Raw genomic sequence first — 11,423 nt, forward strand, 5'->3', positions numbered from 1 at the left:
TTGATGTGCAGGAGAAACATTTCTCGCACATTCCCAACTGGGGGCCCAGCCTGCAACCAGGCCTGTGAACCTGACTGGGAACCAAACCAGCGACCTTTCAGTTCACAGGCTGGCACTCAATCCACTAGGCCATACCAGTCAAGGTGCGATGTGCCTTTTTACATGACGAAGCATTCCAGATAGTCAACAACCAACCCAGAGCTAATTTCCAGCGGTCAGCACAAAAGCAAAAGTCCCCTATTTCCAGAACACAGTGTTGATGCCAGCTAGTCTTTTTCATGAGGCTGCCACACAGTTCATCAGCACTGTCTATGAGGTGAGGAGGTACCCCAAGGGCCTTCAGAGAGTTTTGGGATTAGCGAAGAGCAGAATCAGTCACCAGTGGGGGTAATATTTTGATTGGTTAAAATGATTCAAGACTTGCCCTAAAACTGAAGACAGTCACCTTTTGTAGTTGGTGGCTAACAGAAGAAATGTGTGCTTCTGTTAGCAAGAAAAGAATCGGAGGATAGGTGATTGAGAGCTTATAGACAGTGTGTTATAAGAAAGACATCTTTGCCGAATCCTGAGATTATGTATTCACTCTTGTCCCCACCTTTCTTACCACTGGGACCTGCTGCCTTTATGTTTGTTTGTTTGTTTTCTATTATCCAGAGCTTTCTAAAGTAAACAATACATATCTTTCCTCTGCTAAAGCACTGCATACTTGAAAATTTTACCTTAATGTTTGTTTTTTCCTCCATTCTCAATGTATAATTCCTCAAAAATCTTAAGATCTAAATTAGAATGTAAAGCAATTCAGATAAATCATATTATTTGGAAAAAAAAAAAAAGAGTGATTATACTAACTTATGTCTTTACCTCTAAATTTCTGAGCATTCCTTTGAGTTGTAAAGTTGTGACGTTTAGGTCCACTGCCCCAAACTTGTAAGTATGACTATCTTGGTTGAACAAGGTTCAGTGAAGTCCAAAAATACTGGGTATGGATATCTTTAGAGAGAAGCACTTAAAATAATGTCTTAACCATGTGGGTGTGGGGAATGTTTATTTCATTTGAGTAGCCCACAATATTTTCACATGCTTATTTTCTTGGGTTACACTGAAAATCTTTGAGTGCTGTGCATTTTTCTTTTCCAACATGATGACATTGACAAGCTATAAAACATTTTTCATCAAATTTCTTAGAATAAGTACTCTAAAAAAGAAAGATGATACCTTTTAAAAGAGGGTTATGTGTAGCTGGGACGATCACCTATCGGCTCATGTGTGTTTGGATGAGTTCAGCATGCAAGCAGATGGAAAGAGAAGAGGATATGAAAGAAAGGAAAACATAGAAGCACATTGTCTACAGAAATGTGAAATATAGAGCGGCAATGAGCTACTGACCCCTTCCTGCCTCTCCCTCACTCTCTCTCTCTCTCTCTCTCTCTCTCTGTGTACTCTGATTACTTACAAAAGCTCTAATAGCAAAATCCTCATACTATATATGTATTTATACTTAATAAATCTATATTAAATATCCACAAAAGTTTATAAGACTCTTAGCAGATTCACGTTTCTTTGAAAGCAACAATTTGCAGAAGGTGACTCGAAAAAGACCAGATTTATCTGATGTTATATACCCTACCTAGTCATTTATGTTAGCTACTTATTATTCCTGCCTAGTCACCAGGTAGTGCAACCTAGAGCAAATGATGTAGACATCTGTTAAAGCATAATGGATTGAAAGATTAATTCACCTCTGATACCATTTGAAGAAGAAGGAAAAAAAAAAAAAAAAGAAGAAAGCTAAATTATACTGCAGGGATAGAAAAGCAACCAAGAGAACAGATAAGCAAGCAACAAAGAGGGAGGTGCCCTTAACATTCCCGAATGAACAGCAGGAGGGAACATGGTAACCGATGGGTGTGTCAGAGCTGAGAAAGCAAACTCTTCTCTGTACAGGAGTCTGCTAATGAGGAGCAGGCTGGTGGGGTCAATAATCCTGGGGTAACCAGTTCTGCTGCATGTACAAACCACCATTTAGGTAGGGAAAATGGATAGGACAGAACAGTGGAGGACAGGACTGCTTAAAATTCTGTTGTGGTAGGCAGAATTCTAAAACTTTACCCATCTCAAGACTTTCTACCCTAATTCAGGGAACTCTGACTATGAGGAGATATCATGCCCTTGAGCAGGTCAGGTTTCATGACATAGAAACTTTACAGATGCATGCACTTAAAATTACTAATCAGTTCATCCTAAAGCAGGGAGATTATTCTGGATTATCTAGGTGGCCTAATGGAATCATGCCAGCCTCTTAAAAGCAGCAGATTGTCATTTGCTGGCAGTTGAAAAGGTGGCCAGAGATTTGAAACATGAAGGATATCTGACAATGGAAGGGATCATGTGCCAGGGAATGCAGGCTGTCTTTAACTGCCAAGAGCGGTCCCAGCTAACAGCCAGCAGGCAAACAGGGACAGGTTCAACAAACTAAATTTGGCCAACAACTGATGTGAACTTCAATCAGATTCTTCCTTCCAGTCTCCAGATAAGCTTTCAGTCTGGATGAACTAACACCATTCAGCCCATGGGGAACTACAAAGAAAGCCCATTTGAGCTTGCTTAGACTTCTGAGCTAAACAACTGTGAGATCATAAATGCATATTTTTTTAAATTGTTGTCTCTGTTCATTTGCTATTCAACAGAAAATGAATACATCTGAATTCAGCAAGGAGACGATCTACCTAATCACAACAGGAGACAGGTATTTATTCTCTGGAGTCAGGGGGAGGGGGCATTGACTAATGAAACAGACTGAATAAATGAATGTGGCCATATTAAATAACTTAGAAGCCAACTTCCTTCCAAAATCAAGAGCGAGAATTCAGTCAGCTAAGTATATTCTGCCACTATGAGGGAAAACAAAACAAAATGAAAGAAATACACATTTGGGGGTCTCAAGATAAAATAGCCGTATTCCTCCCTCCTAACCACATACTCAATCACACCAATTAGCACAGCTGGTCAACTCATGTACCAAAGAATTATTGTTGGGAAATGGGGCCTTATCCACAGAAGCTTGGGATCTGCTATCCATTCTTGTAGAGCAGAGTGCATGTCCTCCCTAACATAGGGTTTTTGTTGTTTTTTTTTCACATGAAACCCTGGCATGAAATCCTCTTGCTCTAAGTCCACTTTTTTACTCACTTACCTCAGCATAAGAGGCAGGATTAATTCTCAACCTCGTATTTAAAAGGAGAAATAGCATTTCAAACACACACACACACACACACACTCACCTCCCCCCACCCCCAGTTTTTTCTCTCTGGGGACCCCCTGCAGACATGCAGCTCCATCTTGTCAGCTTTCAATGACCAACCCCATGGAGAGGGTGGCAGGCACTCACAGCTGGCTGCCTGCTTGCAGGATGGTGTGTGATGCGGGACGAGTGATGTGCGTGGACCAAAGCATCACACCAAACTGGGGCAGACATGCAGCATGAAGAGAAAAACACAGGGGAGTACCAGGAGATGTAATTAGAAGAAAACCGTAATTTTTATAATTTCATTTGAGCCTGGCCACCATAATACACTAAAAGTTATTAGGTGCTGGTATTATACTTAGTTTCTGGCTTTATATTTGTTTACATAACTGAACTACTAAAGGAGCTATTATTAAACAATTAAAGGTATGTAAAAAGATAAACTCCCCAATAATATGCATTATTGTCTTACTTTTTCTTATTTTTGCAACCTCCTCATATATTTAAGTTCCCTTATTATAAAATCTATTTTGTTTGTCTTTGTTTATTTTTTAATAAAAGCCTATTCTTATTTTTTTATTTGTTTATCTTTTGAGGTATTAGGTATCATTTGGGTCGGTCAAAGCAGAAATGCTCAGATAAAAGAAAGGTAAAGATAAGCAAATCATTTAGACTAGTATAATAGGATAATCAAGAGAGAGTGACTTCGGGCAAAATTTAGATTTTTCTAATCGAACACAGCTCAAAGCAGAAATATATTGAGAGAAAGTTTGCTGACTCAGAGAGGAGTATCTACAACTTGTCACTTTTCAAATTCCTGTGATTTTCATGACCAGCTGAGGGAAGTCCACACAATGTTTTTACAAATACCTGATCCTTACAGATTCATTGATACTTAGAATTTAGAGAAATTATCTTTTTTTGTTAGTTTTTTGATAATGACTTCACTTCAAAGCTTGTAGTAACATCCATTTCTATTCTACATGAATTCATTTTAAGGGTTTATTTATCTACTGAATCCCTTTGATAAAATTGAGTTAAATGTTCTCCTGGCTATATTTTTATAGTACTTTATAAATAATATGTGACTCCATAGCAACCTTTATTTCCTAAATGACAAATGTCTGTTTACATTAGTTACTTTGTAATCTGTTCTTGAGGTTAGTGACTATTGCTTATTTATTTATTTTATCCCCAGAACCTGACACTGTGCCATGGACATAATAGACACTTGCAAAGTACCATTAAATTGAACTGTTAAGGTAAGTATTTGTTTAAAATTACTTATTCCAGAATTTTGTCTGTGATCCGTATTGACCACAAATAGAGTTACAGTGGCACATAAGTAACTCATATTAATAAAAAATGTAATTGGTCAATTTTGAGCACTTTCTGTTTTATGTACTATTATTAGAGAGTAAAAGATCATGAAAGAATACGAATTCATGTGGAAAACTAATTTTTCCTGCCAACATAGCTCCTATTTACTGTATTTTTCTTACTAAAAATGGAACAAAAATGTGTGCTTGCTTAGATTTATAGCAAGTGATGTTTTATCAACACAAAACAAAACAGATAATGTACACCTATATTCAAGGATCATATTAAGCAATAGAAATGAAAGAGCATGATTTTGTTTGTTCTATGACATGTATACATTGAGGGTATTATCACAATTTATTTTTAACATAAATCAACATAAATAATATTTATCGATGTCTCATTACATTAAAGTAGTGATTTTCAAACTTTTTCATCTCATGACACACAAAAATTAATGACTAAAAATTCTGTGCTACACCAAAAAATATACTTTTTTTTTTCTTCTGATTTGACAACAAAAAATAGGTAGAATTTTAATTCATTCATACCCGATGGCTATTGTTTGGCTGTTGTCATATTTTTATTTGACAGTCTGAGGGAAATGAGGTCAGTGTTCCTGATTAAATAGTCAAGTATTGCATGTTTTAAAAATGATTGCAACACACAGATCGAAAACTACTGCCTTTAAACAAGTATAGTAAGCAGAGCGAGACAGATAATAGGTGTTTAAGAAATACTTTCAACCCCAAGAGTTCACTCTGTAGTTGAAGGCATCAAGACAAGTTCAATATATAAAGGGCCACAAGAGATTTATACACAGCAATGTAAAATAGATATATGATAGATAGATAGGTAGATAGATACATAGATTCATAACTGTAATATCCAGAGTCCATGTATCTTTATATATTTTAAAGTGTTATTTCGGCTTTATTGTACATTTTACAGTTTAGCTATAGAGTTCTCAATTTTAACATGATCTATCTTTTGTAATTATTTGCCACATTTCTCTATTATGACTAAGTTTTTATAGTCCTGGAATTGTCATTTTATAATCATGTTCTCATGTGATTCTAGATAACTCTGTATTGTTTTAAATTATATCCATTTTACAGATGAAGAAACTTAATTCCCCAGAGTTTAAGTAACTTGCCTTCTCTCAGCCTACAAATGACTGAATTAGGTTTTTAACTCAAGTCTATTTAACTCAAACTCTCAAGAACTGCCTTTTTTTTCTATGGTGTTTAAAAAAGTGTAATACTACTTTACCTGTAATCTCACAATTTCTACATAAGCTAGTATTTTAAAGATTTTGAATCACAAGAAACAAAAATTTCAGGAATGAGATTCTTCATGAGAGTATTATCAAATCCATTGATATCCAGTGTTTAAGACTTTTTTCCATAATATTTGGAGAAATAATCAGCTAGTTTCTCATTGATCAACTTAAATTATAGGGTACTCAAGTTATTATAACAAAAAATATTTTAATAATATATTATCAGAAATTTTACATTAAAACAACTTCTTTATATAATACATTTTGTGTTGTATTCCTTAGGATCAAAGGTAACATGTAAATCTCCTAATAGCCTCGTACCTATCAACTCTCTTCTTAATTTATTGGGCCCATTTAAATAAATGAGATCTCCACCCCCCCCCCAAATAGATTCTTTAAATTAAAAAAAAAAAAAAAAAAAAAAAACAGTACTCCCAGGAGTAAATACATAGCTAGAGAGATAGCATGTAGGTCATGTGTTCCAGAGGTTCCTCTGGGAAACAAATGTTTCTTATTTTCTGGCTAGATGAAGCTTCCAGGGGTGAACCCAGGAAATTTAGAGTTATTTGGGGTCAATTTCACGGTTTCAGAAAGATTGCACTGAGAAAACTAAATCAGTACAGTCTTCTGCTTTAAAAATATACCTCTGGTGACTTGGGGACCAACCCACTTACAAAGATTCAAAACAAGGTTCCCAAGAAGAGCAAATTTACAGGCCTTGCTTCCTCTTATTTGTGTCTTTTTCAATATTTTTTAGTGGTAAGATTATTAGACTGATCCTTTGCAAATTAGGCTAGGTGGGTGATTGCAATCATAACGCCATTTTCTTACCATTTGAATTCCTGTAGGGTTTTACCCTAGTTTAGACATAATATGTCTAGCATAAAGTGAGGCTATTGGCTATCTGTCCTTAAAGCAGATGAGGGAAATTCAACTATTTATTTGCCTTACAATAATAATCCATAATAAATTTAGAGCCCACCAAATTTCTAGTTTAACTTACTGTTTTCTCCTATGAAGACTTCTCTAAGTATTCCTTTATTTTATATTTAAATAATGAAATTGAGTACGTTTATTAATATATTTTTATTAGAATAAAAATAAAATGCATAACTTATTTATAAAGTAAATTATTTGACTTGATTTTTTTAAATCTTGATTTATTCTATTTATCTAAACTAAGATATTTTAAGATTCTGAGAATGCCAAGTGTATGTTCCCAATGTATTTCCTTTACTTAGGTCAATTTAAAGTCGTCATCGTCATCGTCGGCAGCCGTCCGTCTCGAGAGACGATGGTGTAGCTTCTTAAGAGTCTATCTGCACCGCCGAGAATGGCTGTGCAGTCCGACTCAGGAGTGACATGGTATCTGTCTCCTCCTGTGTTGAATCGACATCCTGCGATGACGCTGGAGTGTCCTCTCCAGTGAAGCTGAAGCTACAGAGCCTGGGCAGGGTGATATGGAGGGTCTGCTGTTGCCCATGCAGCAGACCCCCCCTCTCTTCGCAGCTGAAGGATCCAAGGGAAAGACGGAGTCAATACAGCTTGGCTTCTGGTGCGCCGCAGGAGTTGCCGGTGTTGACTACAACGTCAAACCGCCTTAGGGACTCCGGCTCCGGATTTTCTGTCGGGGTTTACTCCCTTAGCCTTGCCCCTGAAGAGGTATGCCGCAAGGCAGCGGAGGTTTTTTGGAGTCAGAGTTTTCCTTTTCTGATGTGCCCTGACTGGAAGATCGAACCAGCGACACTTAGCTCGCAGGCCGACGCTCAATCCACTGAGCCAAACCAGCCAGGGTAAAATTTAAAGTAATTCAACAAAATTTACTCAGCAAATTCTTTTACAAAAAAAATTGTTGAGTAAGAGTTGGCCAAGAACAAAGGCCTGTTGTCCAGCATCCACCAAATGGTCAAAAACATTGAATCCATGTATTAAAATCTAATGCTTGGATGAGAATCCCCACTATATGAATTTGTTTTGGTATAAACTAATGAACAAGGTAAAGACACAGAAATAGAAATGGCCAGTTCATGTGTATACTGAACACAGAACATGCGGCAGAAATCCCTTCAATAAGGAAAAATAAATACTTTCACACTTTTCATTATTTTTTTTCTCCTGAAAAATGCAGTGCAACATATTTGAGAAAACTGCTGTTATATTGTATTCCATTATATTCTACTGCTTAATTAACAGAGGTCATCTGTACTATAAACCTTTAATTACAGTTTGTCCAAGGCCACTTAATTGCTATATATGGCATTTTCTAATCATATATTATACTTATAGAACATATGTGGCATATATAGAAGCTGAAAGCTGCAATAGACACCTTCTATAAAATAACTTAATTTGATATGAAATATATGTTGTTTTCATAGGTAACCCATGTTTATTTCACAGTTTGTTTCTGAGATGAATACACTCAAATGTATTGATCTTCATTAGACTAGCAACTGTAAAATATATCTTTCAATATCTCAATATGTCATACCCAAATCAATAGTCTTCTGTTTTAAAAATGTACATCTTTTTATATGGGTTGACTTTTATTATTAGGAGTAGAAAACACCTTTTTTTGGTAAGTTATAAAAAATAAGTTTTTCTTACCCAAATAGATCTATTTATTGTTAGAAAGTGGTTTCTGTCCCATGAAGTTTGAAACTACAGAGCATTTGTCAGATAGGTGAATTTTCCAATTTAATAGTTTGGCCTGGATAGGATGCGGGTAGGGAATGAAAGTTAGAAGCAGGTCTGACGCTTGCACTTGTTGTGCTCCTGCTATTTATTACTAAATTTGCTCCATGCATGTTGCCTTCTTACCTCCTATTTTCTTCTCCCGACAAACAGCTCATAAAATTATGGATTTAAGGTAGTATGGACAGATGGCTTCAAGATATGATGTATTAAGGGCCTGGTCAGATGCATGTGTTTAAGATGGCTGAAACAAATTCCTATTTTTTTAGTAAAACTATTTTTGGACTAATTATTAAAAAAGATAAGATAACATATGTACACAAAGAGATCTATCTATTTGATATGCTTGGTGTATTACACTTTAATTTGGATATATAAAATTATTAGTACAGTATTCCCTCATTTATTGTGGGTATTACGTTCTAGACACCCCTGCGATAGGTGAAAATCCACAAAGTAGGAACCTTACATTTATTTTAGTATTTATATATATATATATATATATATTTTTAAAGCTTCATAAACCCTTCCCACACACTTATGAACCATTTCCAGTCCCTTATTAACCTTTTCCACTCCCTTATTAACCTTTTCCACACTTTTATAAACACTACCTATGTTCTTAAACATATTCTATACTCTTAAACCTACATAACTTTAACAACATATAGCGATATAGCAAAAAATCGCGACAAATAATTAAATATAATATTTTTTAAAATCCCACGATACAGTGAGGCCGCGATAAGTGAACCGCGATATAGAGAGGGACCCCTGTATATACATATGGTACCACTTTTCTTTTGCTGCACAGTTATCACAACACAAGCTTCGTGGGTTAAAACAGAATGCTTTTTTTTTTTTTTCCCATAGCATTCAAGAGCCCCAGCACAGCTCACAGGCTGCACTCTAGTGACAAGTTGAGCTGTGTTCTCTTCTGTAAGCTCTGCTAGGGAAGAATCTGCTTCCAAGTTCATTCAAGTCTTTGGCAGAATTCATTTACTTATGACTGAATGACCTAGATCCTCAGATGTTACTGGTCATTGTCTGGAGGCCACTCTCAGGTCCCAGAGGCTGTTCAGAGCTCCTACAGCCCTGTACCCCTTTGCCTGTGAGCATTTTCAGCAGGACTGTGCTTTCAGGAAAACCTGGCTGGAAACTTCCCCAGGAACTGGCTCTATTACGCAGAGGGCAGGCAGAGACTGAAGAAAAAGGCAGACCACTCCAGATTGCTAGGTGACAAGTTTAATAAGGAAGAGAACTTAATTATCAGGCTTGTCTAGGGCAGCCACGAGAGAAGTTTTGCAGACCCACCTGCCAAATCTTACATGTTTGTGTAGACTTTAACTAAGTCCAGTGATACACAGCCAGCCTCAAGTGTCTTAGTCATGTACCAAGTGCAGATGGTCTCATCACCGAGTGACTATTTCAAGATTGTGTCTTTAGGCAGCTTATAGGGAGGGAAAAGCAGGCAAAGTGCACCAGGTAAGGAGTGGGGGAACCTTCCAGGGTCTTGGTCCAGCCTGCAAGTCAAACCAGAAGTCATGTCTTCTTAATGACCTTCTCCAACAGGGTGTTTATGTCAGCAAGCCAACAAGGAGACTCCTTCATAAAATCAGAAGAGTCCCATTTTTCTTACCACATAATGTTACCAAGGCAAATAATTCATTAGACACAAGAGATGGCTCCTGTCCACACCCAAGGAGGTGATTTTATCAGTAGGCGGAATATTGAAGATCACCTTAGAGTTCTTGCACCACAACATGTTAAGAACTATTTTACTTCCTTGCTTAGTTAGAGATGCTAATGTTTTTAACATTCTCTTGCCAATGAAAAGAACTACAGAAATATTATAAACCAAAGTTTTCAAAAAGTGTGCTATCCTCTGCTATGTCACTCTTGTGATAACTTTGTGTGTGTTTCCTTGGGAGAATAAGGTGTCAAGAGGACCATCTGACCAGAATGTCCATAACTGCAGTGCCTTCAGTCATTATAGATCTATAGACATACACAGATCATTTTATAAGCAATGTAGAAAATAGCTCTTCCACAAAAATATTGAAGTCTCATTGTTAGGTTAACCAAAATTGTATTAAAGTGTAAGATATTGTCATCATCAAGGAATGTTAATAAACTTTTGCATGTTGGTATTGCTTTGGTCCTAAAAAAAGTCTCACTGCATATTTTTTTTAATATAGTGTGATCTATTTCAAGTATCTATCATATAAACCTCAAAAATAATAATAATAAAGAGATTTATAGTACACATAAAGAATGTCTAAGTCACATGTTTTTTTTTTTTTTTTTTAATTTCAGAGGAAATTTTTGAACTTAATTTGGTGATTTTCCATAAATATAGAGGCATGATTATTTAAAAATAACCTAATTGAGTCAATGCTAGTGAATATACTTGAATCATACAAATTGCTATTAAAAATAAAGTAGAAGTTGTAATGCTAACTAGTTATTCTCAGTACTCTTAGCATTTCATATTTTCCCCTTAAGTTTTTATCTTATGTAAAGTCAAACTTATTATTCTAGTTACCCAAAATTGAATTAATTTATTGATTGCAAATTCACTTGTCAACATAAGTAGTATAACGCACCTTTACATTTATTGCTCAGTTAAGTACATAAACAGTTTTCCTTAGAAGTTTATTTTAGCTAGCTTCTGAAGGTCTAACTACAAAGAAAAGGTTTTAGCAGAAAAATGCTCTTAGAAAAATCAAACAAAAATGATGACTCTCAGTTGAAATAGGGATACTTACCTTTTTAAAGATACAAGTGTGAATTAATCAAATGTTAAGCTACTAGGGAGCAATCAGAGCAGCGAAGGAGAAAATGAGGCATGTCCTTTTACTATTTGCTCTTGACAAAGAATGA

General features: G+C 35.9%; 1 long non-coding RNA gene across 1 annotated transcript; it reads left to right on the forward strand.

Annotated features, from left to right (window-relative positions):
- Nucleotides 1-2,554: 2,554 nt before the first annotated feature.
- LOC150008247 (uncharacterized) lies at nucleotides 2,555-10,585 on the forward strand. The gene is made up of 3 exons (XR_016511284.1): nucleotides 2,555-2,746; nucleotides 4,443-4,506; nucleotides 10,472-10,585. It is a non-coding gene; the product is annotated as an uncharacterized LOC150008247 (long non-coding RNA).
- The last annotated feature ends 838 nt before the right edge of the window (nucleotides 10,586-11,423 follow it).

The sequence above is a fragment of the Furipterus horrens genome, unplaced genomic scaffold (assembly GCF_987537825.1).
Source record: "Furipterus horrens unplaced genomic scaffold, mFurHor1.1.pri manual_scaffold_5, whole genome shotgun sequence".
NCBI lineage: Eukaryota > Metazoa > Chordata > Mammalia > Chiroptera > Furipteridae > Furipterus > Furipterus horrens.